This window comes from Chlorocebus sabaeus, chromosome 24 (genome assembly GCF_047675955.1).
Source record: "Chlorocebus sabaeus isolate Y175 chromosome 24, mChlSab1.0.hap1, whole genome shotgun sequence".
Classification (NCBI taxonomy): domain Eukaryota; kingdom Metazoa; phylum Chordata; class Mammalia; order Primates; family Cercopithecidae; genus Chlorocebus; species Chlorocebus sabaeus.
Genome location: NC_132927.1, coordinates 36,783,292 through 36,797,302, shown reverse-complemented (window position 1 = coordinate 36,797,302; position 14,011 = coordinate 36,783,292). Strand labels below are relative to the sequence as shown.

Here is a 14,011-nt window from a genome sequence, read left to right as displayed (position 1 = left end):
GAAGACAAAGGTCTGGAGTCAGAAAGAAGTTAGGGGTGTTTGAGGACTAAGTGAGGAAGGAGAGGTAGATGTTGAAATCAGAAAGTTAGCAAGGACCATATTATGTAGACCCTCACAGGCCATACATAGTAAGGAGTGCAGATTTTATTGAGAGTGTAACAACCTGTCATTAGAGTTTTGAATTCAGGGGTTGGAATGAAGATATAACCTGATTTGTTTTGAAAATGTTAGTCTGCCTACTGTAAGGTAAAATGACTATAAAGATTCAATAGTGGGGTCTGGCACGATGGCTCATGCCTGAAATCCCAGTACTTTAGGATGCTGAGGCAGGCAGATCACTTGAGGTCAGGAGTTCAAGACCAGCCTGACCAACATGGTGAAACCCTGTCTCTACCAAAAATACAGAAATTAGCTGGGCGTGGTGGTGCACACCTGTAGTCCCAGCTACTCAGGGGGCTAAGGCAGGAGAATTGCTCTTGAACTTGGGAGGTGGAGGTTGCAGTGAGCCGAGATCCCACCACTGCACTCCAGCCTGGGCAACAGAGCGAGACTCCATCTCAACAAAAATAAGTAAAATAAAATAAAATAAAAAGGATTCAATAGTGGAACCACAGTTTTGATGACTACCAAAGACCATTACATAATTTTCAAGTCTCACATTGAAACTGGATATGAGAATTTTGGAATTTAGAAGGCATGTTATAGCTCCTTTGAGGGACACCTAAAGAAAGCTTTAGGCTTCCAAATTATGAAAGACTGACTTGGTGGAATATTTGAAGGTTAAAATTTGTTTCTTATTAACTCATGTAGTTCACTCAGGACTAAAAATTATTTACGCCAACTGTATGCGAAGGCGGCCATATGCTAAGCACTGAACCCTTTGTGTTCTAAGAAGGTATCTTAGAATTTGCATATACAGTAAAGGACATCAGTCAGCGATTGTTCCCATGGTATTCATTTTTAAAAAGAATGTGTTGTGTTTATTTGTTGACTAGCAATGATGCCTCTTATTTCCAGTACTTATTTGAAACTGTTTTATTCTGCAGTCTAATTAAGATCATGCTTAAACTAAGTTGAACAGGTTTTTGTTTCTGTATGCTCTATCATTGTTGCCAAAATGTGTTCTTCATGACATTATTGCTAATAGATGCTCTATGAAAATAAAAACTGCTTCTGTAATTAAATAACCTTTAGGAATACATGTCTTCTCTCAACAAATTAAGAATGCATATTAGAAAATACAAAGTTCTGAGATGTTCCATAGTTAGGAAATTTTGTTTTTATATGTGCTGAATCTTCCATTTACCAATCTAGACTACATAATTTTCACTTATATTAACATCTCAAAGAATTAGTGCTCTACAAAACAGCTTTCAAAAATGTTATTCTAGGTTGTTCAGTTAGTCATGCTGTTTCCAGACGCTTTCCCTTGTTCCATTCCTTGTGTCCTGAAGTATTGTTTTAAAACCCACAAGGGGCTCTTCTGGCAACATGGCGGGCGGAGAAGCTGGAGTGACTCTGGGGCAGCCACATCTTTCGCGTCAGGATCTCACCACGTTGGATGTTACCAAGTTGACAACACTTTCACACGAAGTTATCAGCAGATAAGCCACAATTAATATAGGTAGAATTGGTCATGTAGCTCATGGGAAATCCACAGTCGTCAAAGCTATTTCTGGAGTTCACACCGTCAGGTTCAAAAATGAACTAGAAAGAAATATTACAATCAAGCTTGGATATGCTAATGCTAAGATTTATAAACTTGATGACCCAAGTTGCCCTCGGCCAGAATGTTATAGATCTTGTGGGAGCAGTACACCTGATGAGTTTCCTGCAGACATTGCAGGGACCAAAGGGAACTTCAAATTAGACATGTTTCCTTTGTTAAGCCTGGCCACGATATTTTGATGGCTACTATGCTGAATGGTGCAGCAGTGATGGATGCAGCTCTTCTGTTGATAACTGGTAATGAATCTTGTCCTCAGCCTCAGATGTCTGAACACCTGGCTGCTATAGTGATCATGAAACTGAAGCATATTTTGATTCTACAAAATAAAATTGATTTGGTAAAAGAAAGTCAGGCTAAAGAACAATATGAGCAGATCCTTGCATTTGTCCAAGCTACAGTAGCAGAGGGCGCTCCCATTATTCCAATTTCGGCTCAGTTGAAATACAATATTGAAGTTGTTTGTGAGTACATAGTAAAGAAAATTCCAGTACCCCCAAGAGAGTTTACTTCAGAGCCTCGGCTTATTGTTATTAGATCTTTTGATGTCAACAAACCTGGCTGTGAAGTTGATGACCTTAAGGGAGGTGTAGCTGGTGGTAGTATCCTAAAAGGAGTATTAAAGGTGGGCCAGGAGATAGAATTAAGACCTGGTATTGTTTCCAAAGATAGTGAAGGAAAACTCATGTGTAAACCAATCTTTTCCAAAATTGTATCACTTTTTGCAGAGCATAATGATCTGCAATATGCTGCTCCAGGCGGTTTTATTGGAGTTGGAACAAAAATTGACCCCACTTTGTGCCGGGCTGACAGAATGGTGGGGCAAGTACTTGGTGCAGTCGGAGCTTTACCTGAGATATTCACAGAATTGGAAATTTCCTATTTCCTGCTTCGACGGCTTCTAGGTGTACACACTGAAGGAGACAAGAAAGCAGCAAAGGTTCAAAAGCTGTCTAAGAATGAAGTGCTCATGGTGAACATAGTATCCCTGTCAACAGGACGGAGAGTTAGTGCTGTCAAGGCCGATTTGGGTAAAATTGTTTTGACCAATCCAGTGTGCACAGAGGTAGGAGAAAAAATTGCCCTTAGCCAAAGAGTTGAAAAACACTGGCGTTTAATTGGTTGGGGTCAGATAAGAAGAGGAGTGACAATCAAGCCAACAGTAGATGATGACTGAAGAATACCGGTTAAATAATACATTCGGATGGAGTTGGAAGTTGGAATTTCTCTTAACAACCAAGGAGTTTATTTTCAAAGCAATATTGGGGAATTGATTTCACAGCTCGTTACCTTAGTAGGTAACTGTAAGGTTATTCTCTCTTTTTTTGGTTATGAAAACTTAGGGACTACAATTAATATAAAAATTGGCATAATGTTGGATTGAATCTACATTTTGGCAGAAGTTAAGCATTCCCACATAATGTCAAAGTTATACATCATGCAGTTTTGGGTTTTTTGTTTGTTTCATTTTCTTTTGTTTTGGAGTCTGGCTCTGTTGCCCAGGCTGGAGTGCAGTGGTGTGATCCCCAACCTCTGCCTCCCGGGTTCAAGTGATTCTCCTGCCTCAGCCTCCCGAGTAGCTGAGATTACAGGTGCGTGCCACCACACCTAGCTAATTTTTTTATTACTAGTAGAGATTGGGTTTCAGCATGTTGACCAGGCTGGTCTCTCCTGACCTCAGGGTGATCAGTCCACCTCAGCCTCACAAAGTGCTGGGATTACAGGCATGAGCCACCTTGCCCAGCCCACATCATACAGTTTGAAACTTTGCCACAACCAGCCTTTGCTGTAGCACACACATATATCACTGAACCTGCTTGAAATAAAGTTTTTTTTCTTTTTCATGATTCATCTTTGAGTACCTCCAGGCTGAAGGACTGTTGTACCAGTTAAAACTTAAAGGCACAAATTCTCCTTGAAGACTTTCTCCCTTTTCTTTGGCCCCATATTTTATGTTGCTTTATCTTTGAAATTTTGCATGAAAAGGAAATTAATGGGTTCAAATGAAATTGTCCTTTGAAGCATGATTACTTGTTCCCATGGACAGATATTTTTCTCCCCTTGCTCTTCCTGGCTTTAAACACGGGAAACCAGAGTCAGAAGTTATCTCCCTCTCCCTGTGATGCCTTGAGATTTTTTTCTGCATTGTTTTATGCCTGAAATCCAATAGTCTTCCTCCATTAGAAAATACTGTTATACCAAATAATTCTAGATGAGTAACAAAGATCTTTCTAGGCCTTCATTTTATGTTTTTTCTTAACTGTTAAGATTGTGACACAGATTATAATATTACTAATTTTTGGATGTTTTGAAAGGTCAAGAAGTAAAAGATGTTAGAAGGTAGTGAGTGAGTCCTTTTGATTTTTAGCTTATTCCCCATGTCGCTATACTTGTGTGCTTTTCCTTTTCTTTTTTTTTTTTTTTTTTTTTTTGAGATGGAGGCTTACTCTGTCACCTAGGCTAGAGTACGGTGACATGATCTTGGCTCACTGCAACCTCTGCCTCCCTGGTTCAAGTGATTCTCATGCTTCAGCCTCCCATGTAGCTGAGATTACAGGCACATGTCACCATACCCGGCTAATTTTTGTGTTTTTGGTAGAGATGGGGTTTCACCATGTTGCCAAGGCTGGTCTTGAACTTCTGACCTCAGGTGATCTGTCCGCCTCTGCCTTCCAAAATGCTGGGATTACAGGTGTGAGCCACTGTGCCTGGCTTATTTTTCTTTATGTTTTTGCTTCATAAGAGGTTCTGTTGAGCAGTGATTTAAAACTCACTGACAATAGAATTGCTAGGGAAGCTTTTTTAAAAAAAAAAAAAAAAAAGATGCCCCACAGAGATTCTGATTTTAATTGTTCTGATTTAATTGGGATGGTTTTGCTAGACCTGGTATTCTTAGTTAACAGGTTTTTTTTTCTTTTAGTACTTTGAATATATTATGCTACTCCCTTCTGATATGAAAGGTTTCTGCTGAGAAATCCACTGATAATGTTATGGCAGTTCCCTTATATATGATGAATTGCTTTTCTCTTGCTGCTTTCAAGATTCTGTCTTTGATTTTAAAAAGTTTGATTATAATGAATGTTGGTGGGGTTCTTTTTTGGTTTTATCCTAGCTGGAGTCTTTTGAGCTTGTCAAATTTGTATATCCATTTATTTCTTTAAATTTAGAAAGTTTTCTGCCATTATATTCTTGCTCTTTTCTCCTTCTTAAATTCTATAATGTGAATATTGGTCACTTTATAGCATCCTATATTAGGCCATTCTCACATTTCTATAAAAATATCTGACACTAGGTAATTTATGAAGAAAAAAGGTTTAATCAGCTCATGGTTTGGCAGGCTGTACAGAAAGCATGGTGGCATCTGCTTCTGGGGAAGCCTCAGAAAACTTACAATTATGGCAGAAGACAAAGCTGGAACAGACATCTTACATGAAAGGAGCAGGACCAAGAGAGAGAATGAGGAGGTGCTACACACTTTTAAACAAGATCTCATGATAATTCACTCACTCACTATCATGAGAAAAGTACTGAGGGGATGGTGATAAACCATTCATGAGAATTCTGTCCCCAAGATCCAATCACTTTCCATCAGGTCCCACCTTCAACATTGGGGATTACAATTTAACATGAGATTTGGGTGAGGACACAGATCAAAACCATATCATTCCACCCCTGGACTCTCCCAAATCTCATGTTCTTACATTGCAAAATTCAATTATGCCTTCCCAACAGTTCTCCCAAAGTCTTAACTCATTGTAGCATTAACTAAAATGTCCAAAATCCAAAGTCTCATCTGAGACAAGACTAGTCCCTTCTACCTATAAGCCAGTGAAACAAAAAACAAGTTAGTTACTCCCAAGATATAATGGGGGTATAGGCATTGGGCAAATATTCCCATTCCAAAAGGGAGAAATAGACCAAAAGAAAGGGGCTACAGGCCCCATGCAAGTCTGAAACCCAACAGGGCAGTTATTAAATCTTAATGCTCTAAAATAATCTCCTTTGACTCTGTGTCTCACATACTTGCAGCATTGCTGCAAGGGTTGGGCTCCCAAAGACTTGGGCAGCTCTGCTTCTGTGGCTTTGCAAGGTTCAGCCCCCATGGCTGCTCTCATGGGCTGGAGTTGTGTGCCTGCAGCTCCTCCATACTGAAGATGCAATCTATCTGTGGATCTACCATTCTAAGGTGTGGAGGATGGTGGCCCTCTTCTCACTGCTCTGCTAGACAGTGCCCCAGTGGAGAGTCTGTGTGGGGACTCCAACCCCATGTTTCCTCTCTGTACTGACCCAATAGAGGTTCTCCATGAGGGCTCCAACTCTGCAGGAGGATTCTGCCTGGAGATCCAGGCTTTTCAGTGCATTTTTTGAAATCTTGATGGAGGCTCCCAAGCCTCAATTCTTGCATTCTGTGCACCCACAGGCTTAACACCAGGTGGAAGCCACCAAGGCTTATGGATTGCATTATCTGAAGCAGCAGCCTGAGTTGTACATGGGCCCCTTTGAGCCACAACTGGAGCTGGAGCAGCTGGAAAACAGGGAGCAATGTCCCCAGGTTGCACAGGGAAGTGGGCCCTGGACCTGATCCATGAAACCATTCAGTCCTCCTAGGTCTCTGTGATGAGAAGAGCTGATGAGAAGGTCTCTGAAATGCCTCTGAGGCTTTCTTTGTAAATTTCTTCAGCCCACTTGATTTCCACCCCTGAAAATAGGCTTTTCTTTTCTACCATATGGCCAAGCTGCAAATTTTCCAAACTTACGCTCTACTTCCCTGTTAAGTATAAATTCCAGTTTCAGATCATGATGTGGTTTGGCTGTCTCTTCACCCAGATCTCATCTTGAATAGTAACTCACATAATTCCCACATGTTGTGGGAGGGACCTGGTAGGAGGTAGTTGGATTGTGGGAGCAGTTCTTTCCTGTGCTGTTCTCCTGGTGGTGAGTGAGTCTCATGAGATCTGATGATTTTAAAACCAGGAGTTTCCCTGCACAAGCTCTCTCAGCCTGCCACCATCCACGTAAGATGTGACTTGCTCCTCCTTGCCTTCTGCCATGATTGTGAGGCCTCCTAGCCACATGGAACTGTGAGTCCAATTAAACCTCTTTATTTTGTAAATTAAAGAGGGTATGTCTTGGGTATGTCTTTACCAGCAGCCCGAAAATGGGCTAATACAGGTCATTTCTTTTTTCACACATATAAGCATAGGTTGTTAGAAGCAGGCAGACCACATCTTGAATGCTTTGCTGCTTAGAAATTTCTCTGGCCAGATACCTTAAATCATCTCTCTCAAGTTCAAAGTTCCACAGATTCCTAGAGCAGGGGCACAACTTAGCCAGTCTCTTTGCTAAAGCATAGTAAAAGTGATATTTGCTCCAGTTCCCAATAAGTCGCTCATTTCCATCTGAGACTTCCTCAACCTGGACTTCATTGTCCACCTCACTATCAGAATTTTGATCACAATTTAAAAAGTCGCTGAGAAGTTTCAAGTTTTCCTTCATCTTTCTGTCTTCTTCTGAGCCCTCTACACTCTTCCAACCTCTGCTTATTACCCAGATAAAAAGCCATTTCCACATTTTTAAGTATCTTTATAGCAATGCCCCACTCTTGGTACCAGTTTTCTGTATTAGTCTGTTCTCGCACTGCTGTAAAGAAATACCTGAGACTTGATATTTATAAAGAAAACAGGTTACATTGATTCACAGTTCTACAGGCTGTACAGGAAGCATGGCAGCATCTGCTTCTGGGGAGGCCTCAAGAAACTTACAATCATGGTGGAAGGCAAAGCAGGAGCAGGAGTCTTACATGGCAGGAGCAAGACTGAGAGAGAGAATGAGGAAGTGCTACATACTTTTAAACAACCATATCTCATGATAAGTCACTCACTCCTATCATGAGAACAGCACAGAAGGTATGGTGCTAGACCATTCATGAGAACTCCACCTCCATGATCCAATCACCTCCCACCACGCCCCACCTCCAACATTGAGGATTATAATCCAACATGAAATTTGGGTGGGGACACAGATCCAAATATTATGTCCCATAAGTTCCCCAAGCACTCTTCACTCATCTTCATTCTTTTTATCTTTTTGCTCCTCTGACTTGATGATTTCAGATGACCTGTCTTCCAGTTTGCTGATTCTTTTTTTTTTTTTTTTTTCCCTGATCAAGTCTGCTGGTGAACCTCTGTAGTAATTTATTTTAAGTTCAGTTGTATTTTTCAGTGCCAGAATTTGTTTGGTTCTTTTTAAAAATAGTTGCTCTTTTGTTTTATATTCTCATTTTGTTCATGCATTATTTTCTTTATTTCATTTAATTGTTGACATGTGTTTTCTTTTATCTCATTGAGAATCTGTATGACAGTTATTAAAAAAACTTTTTTTGAGGCAGGGTCTCACATTTTTGCCCAGGCTGGAGTTCAGTGGCAAGATCATGGCTGACTGCAGCCTTAGTCTCCCTGGGCTTCGGTGATCCTCCCACCTCTGCCTCCTGAATAGCTGGGACCACAGGGGCACACCACCACACCCAGATAATTTTTGGAATTCTTGTAGAGGTGAGGTTTCACCCAACCTAGTCTTGAACTCCTGGGCTCAAACAACACACCCACCTTGGCCTCCCAAAGTGCTGGGATTACAGGTGTGAGTCACTGCATCTGGCCTATTTAAAATTATTTGTCAGGCAGCTCATAGATCTGCATTTCTCTAAGATCAGTTTCTGAATTTTATTTTGTTTTTCCTTTGATTGGGCCATGATTCTTGTTTCTTTGTATGCCTTGTAATCTTTTGTTGAGATTTGGGTATTTGTAAAAGCAACCACCACTCCCAGTCTTTGTGCAGATGAAGTTCACCAATCAGCCTAGCTAGAGATTCTACAGCCTCTCAAACCTTCTCTGATTTCTTATTTCCCTTGGCATCTGCCTGCAAAATTGCAGCTCTAATGTATGGCAGTGCTTATCTCTGTTTTGACTGGCTTCCAAATTATGCCTTTGATTCATCAAGTAAGACCGAAACTAGTCCCTCTGGTGGTTTCCATGCAACTTAGAACGCTGGATGCATGATTCACTCCAGAAGGAGGAGCTTGAGTTTGAGGGGTTTCTTCCTGGTTGCACTGTGCTAAGCCACATGGAGAGGGGCCATGGATGAGCAAGCAAAACATATGAACTTTCTTAACATCTTTCACTTGAATCCCTTCTTGGTTTTACATTGGCCTGTGTGCTATAACTTCTGAACTGGTCTCACAATTTCTCAGAGGTATTCTGGTTCACATATCATTGTTAACTTGGTGTCTCTGCAGAGGAAGGAAAGCCTGGAGCTTCCTCGTTCGTCATCTTACTGACACCACTTCCCAGTTTCATATTTCTTTTGCTTGTTTGTGTTTTGTTTGTTTATTTGTTTGTGACAGGGTCTCGCTCTGTCACCCAGGGTGGAGTGCAGTGGCACCATCTCGGCTCACTGCAACCTCCACCTCCCAGATTCTCCTGCCTCAGCCTCCCAAGTAACTGAGATTACAGGCATGCACCACCACACCCAGCTAATTTTTGTATTTTTACTAGAGACGGGGTTTTGCCATGTTGGCCAGGCTGGTCTAGAACTCCTGACCTCAAATGATCCGCCCACCTTGGCCTCCCAAAGTGTGATAATTCTTTTGAAAATTTGACGATAAGAGATTTGATTTAAGTCATTTGGTTGTTTAAAAAAATACACAGTTTGAATAAACTACATGTTTCAAAATTTTACCAGTAGTTTAAAAAATTGTGTAATGAATGGGTTCAAAACCTGCTTGTGTGACCCTAGGATATTTCTTTAGTTTTAGTTTTCTCATAGGGTTTATGTGAACATTAATTGAGTTAATATACATAAAGCACTTAGCAGAGTACCTGACGCATGATAAGCACATATAAACGTTGTATTTGTTCCAGAAACATTGTCAATTCTCCTTGCTCTCTGACAATGGCAGTTTTATTCATAGGCAAGAACAAATTCTGTGTAATGGAATCATAATAGGTTTCGATGTATAATTTTCATCTATGTTGTAGAAGGTAACGGTTTTTAATTTTTGCAAATTCATAATTACTATTCTATCATTAATATCAGTCATCCTGCAGTTATTCAGTTCAACAAATATTTACTATGGGGTTACTATGTATTGGAATATAGACTCTGCTCTTCAAGAGATTACAATCTAGTGAGGGAGAAGGATAGGCTTTGGACTCTTTGTATGTATATATGACTGCGTTCTTGAAACTCACATATCAGAACTAACTCCAACTACAGTTTGTAGGCCTTAGGGATCTTTCACTGAAGCAGACTATTTAATTGCTCCTCCCCAAATCTGCATCCTATAGTATACCTTTATTTCTTTATGTTAAGTTTGTTGGTTGGGCACAGTGCTGACACCTGTAGTCCCGGCACTTTGTGAGGCTGAGGTGGATGGTTTACTTGAGGCCAGGATTTTGAGACCAGCCTGGCCAGAATTTGTTTGGCCAGAATATGGTCTGGCTAATATGGTGAAACCCCATTTCTACTAAAAAAAAAAAAAAGAAAAAGAAAAAGAAAAATACAAAAATTAGCTAGGCATGGTGGCATGTGCCTGTAGTCCCAGCTACTTGGGAAGCTAAGGAATGAGAATTGCTTGAAACTGGAAGGTGGAGGTTGCAGTGACCTAAGATTGCGCCACTGCACTCCAGCCTGGGCGAGAGTGAGACTCTCCAAAAGAATACAAAATAGAACAAAATAAACAAAAATTTGTTGCACTCTTGGTGTGAAAATTTTGAGAAGATGTTCCTTTCAAGAATGCTCAGCCTTCTGAGGAGTGCCAACTAATCAGAAATATTAATATATTGGTGGAAGTGCCATTTTCTACCAGTGCAACTCTGTAAATACAAGTCTTTGTAAATATGATCATTCACTTTTAGAGTTTAGTGTTTTCTGAGGAAACAGATATTAAAATATCCAAGAGCTTCTCCTAAAACCATCCTGATTCAACTTGTTTTAAGGTTAAAAGGAAGCACCATCTCTTCTCTCTCTCATGGTGGATAGGGTGGTGTAGCAGTACCAGTAGGAGATAGGCATATAGCTTGGGAATGCTTAGGATACCAACTACTTTCTCCAAAAGAACACTCCCTAACAGCCTCTTCAACCCCTCAGCACTTTTTTATATAGCCAGAAGATGAGCATTAGCTGATGTTTTAGAAGTACACAGTCTCTTAGCATTTCCTGAATAGGCATCACACCACCTGACTTTAGACTGTAGGAGTATTTGGTACCTCTTATATTGAGTGAGGTTAGCCCTTAGGGATTCTCTAAAAACCCCAAGGTGATAGTTGACATTCTTTCTTTTTTCTGATTTTAAAATGACTTCTTCTAATGTTTTGTCACTTAAAATGATATTTGCTGTAAATTTTTGGAGATACCTTTTTTAAAAAATTAGATTAAGAAGTTTCCTTTTATCCTAAGTTTACTGTGAGAGTTTTTGTTCTTTTTTTTGTGAATAGGTGTTGAATTTTATCAAATACTTTTCTCATCAATTGCAATGATCGCATGGGTTTTCTCTTTTAATCTGCTTATATGGTACATTACATTTATAGATTTTCTAATGTTAAAACAAGCTTGCATTCTCCAAATGAACCCAACTTGGTCATGATGTTAGTATTTGCAATATACTAATTGACTTAGTTTTCTAGTATTTTGTTTAAGACTTTACCATTTATGTTGGTGAATTCGTTTGGTCTGTAATTTTCCTTTCTCATACATTTCTTGTTCAATTTGTCAAATATATGTTATAAGACCCACTATTCAGGCTTTCTGTCTTCTTGCACCAGTTTTGATGTTACCTTTTTCTAATAATTTGTTATTTTGTCTATTTTCAACTTATTATTTTATTGTTATTTCAAATTTATTAGTGTAAAATTATTGGTAGATTTATTGTATTTTCTTCTTAATGTCTGATGTTCATATAGCTGTGGTCCCTGGTTCCTTTTTAAATTCTTAGGAGTATATATTTATACCTTTTTCCCTTATTCGATCTCTTCAGCAGTTGTCTATTTGAGTAGTCTTTTCAAAGAACCAAGTTTTGGCTTTGTTGATTGTCTCTATTTCATTCTTCTTTTTTATTTTATTAATTTCTACTCAACATTTTTTATTTCTTTAATTCTATTTTCTTTAGGGTTATTTGCCTTTTCCCTAATTTCTTCAGTTAGATGCTTAGCTCTTTAAATATAAGCCATTCTTCTGTCTGGTAAGATTACAAATTTCTCTTACAGTATACTGTTATTGTATTCTGTAAATTTTGTGGCATAGTTATTGTTCAGTGTAAGTATTTTTAAATGTTCTATTATAATATCATTTTAATCTATTTATTATTTAAAAGTATGCTTAAAAATTGTGATGTATGTGGTTTAAAATTTATCTTTCTGTTATAAATTTCAAACTTAATTACCTTATGGTCAAATAATATAATTTTCATATAGAGTCTCCGAAGTTTCTTTGATGTTTGAATTTTATTACTATTTGTACAGGTTTAGAAATTTTTGCTTTACATATTTTGAAGTTACATTGTATTTTCTAGGTAAACAATATTTTATTTATCATTTAGTGACCTTTTAAAAGTTATTTTTTTCAATTTAATATAACTATCACAGCTTTATTTTGGCATTTGTATTTTCCCAAAGAGAGGATTTTATATGCTTTATTTGCTACTATTCAATACAAATATCCTGTTAGTCAGAGTTCGAGCCAACTCAGCTCACAGGTGGCTGGTCTCTCTCAGGTCTGGCCCATTTATAGTTACCTTCTTTTATGGTACACCTCTTCCTAATAGAAGATAAATTCCTTAGTGGCAGAAATGCTTATTTTGTTCCCTTTTCATCCTCAGCATTTATGACAGTACCTGGTACTAATTGGTGCTCAAAAAATGTTTAAGTGAATGAACAAATGACTCCATTTAAATTTTTTTCCACTGCTAACATAACTTCCTCACTTCTTTTTAAGCATTTTCACACTTTTGTTCACCTTTCTGGCTGGAAGTAAAACTTTAACAATAATAACACTTTTTAAATACTTAAGCACACTCAGGGGCTATTCTAACATCTGTGTGTTAATTATTTAATTATCAAAATCCTACCAGGCAGGCACTATCATTATTGCCATAGAAGAGAAAACAGGCAAAAAAAAAATTATTTGTTTAAGATTATGCAGCTACAGCCAGACACGGTGGCTCATGCCTGTAATTCTAGCACTTTGGGAGGCCAAGTGAATGGATCACATGAGGCCAAGAGTTCAAGACCAGCATGGCCAACATGGCGAAACCTCATCTCTACTAAAAACACACACACACACACAAAAAAAAAAAAAAAAAAAAAAAAAAAAAATTAGCCAGGCATGATGGCGCATGCCTGTAATTCCAGCTACTCAGGAGGCTGAGGCATGAGAATCACTTGAACCCGGGAGGCAGAGGTAGCAGTGAGCCAAGATGGTGCCATTGCGCCCCAGCCTGGGTGACAGAGCAAGACTCTGTCTCAATAAATAAATAAATAAAGATTATGCAGCTACTAAATGGCAGAGCTAGGATTTGAACTAGGCAGTATAAATCCAGAGTCTTATCTTCTTATACTACCTATAAAGTGAGGTGTTTTGTGTTTTTATAAAAGAATAAATTAAAGTTGCTTCATATTTTAACTCTCAGTGGCTAATCTTATTTCCCAATTCCCAAATCTTGGAAGGCACATATCTCATTTTTGACCACATGAAACACTAAAATTAATTTCAAAATAAAAAAAAAAAGAAAGAGGCTATTACAGTCATTCAAGTGAAGGGTGACCATAACTAGGTTGAGAATGGTGGTGATGGTGGGATGAACAGGTTTAAGAACTATTTAGGAGCAAAAACCAACATGACAGGCTTATGGACCCATATAGTTTTAGATAAGCAGGAGGGAGATACTGTGGCTGACTCAGGACTTGAACATGCATAGTTGGGTAGAGAGAGTAGCAGGCACTGGGGAGCACTGAAGGAGGAAAAGTTGGGGGTGGGGAAGAATCACAAATTCCATTTTGGTTGGGTTGAGTAGTCACATGTACAGGTCTAGAGCTCAAAGGAGAAGAGGAGGAGAGGGCCTAGGACTGAGACTTGAGCAACTCTGACATTCAAAGGCCAGGAGGAGAATGAGCCTGCAAAGGGAGTAGAGAATGAACAGGTAGGAGGGTTGGAGGAAACAGGAGAATGTTGATTCTCAGAAGCCAAGGAAACACTTTTCAGAACCAGAAATGGTAAGTGCCCCACTCCAGGCCC

At 39.0% G+C, this 14,011-nt stretch overlaps 1 pseudogene; it reads left to right on the top strand.

Annotated features, from left to right (window-relative positions):
• The first annotated feature begins 1,484 nt into the window (after window positions 1–1,484).
• On the top strand, window positions 1,485–3,635 carry LOC140710038 (eukaryotic translation initiation factor 2 subunit 3 pseudogene; annotated as a pseudogene).
• Window positions 3,636–14,011: the final 10,376 nt, after the last annotated feature.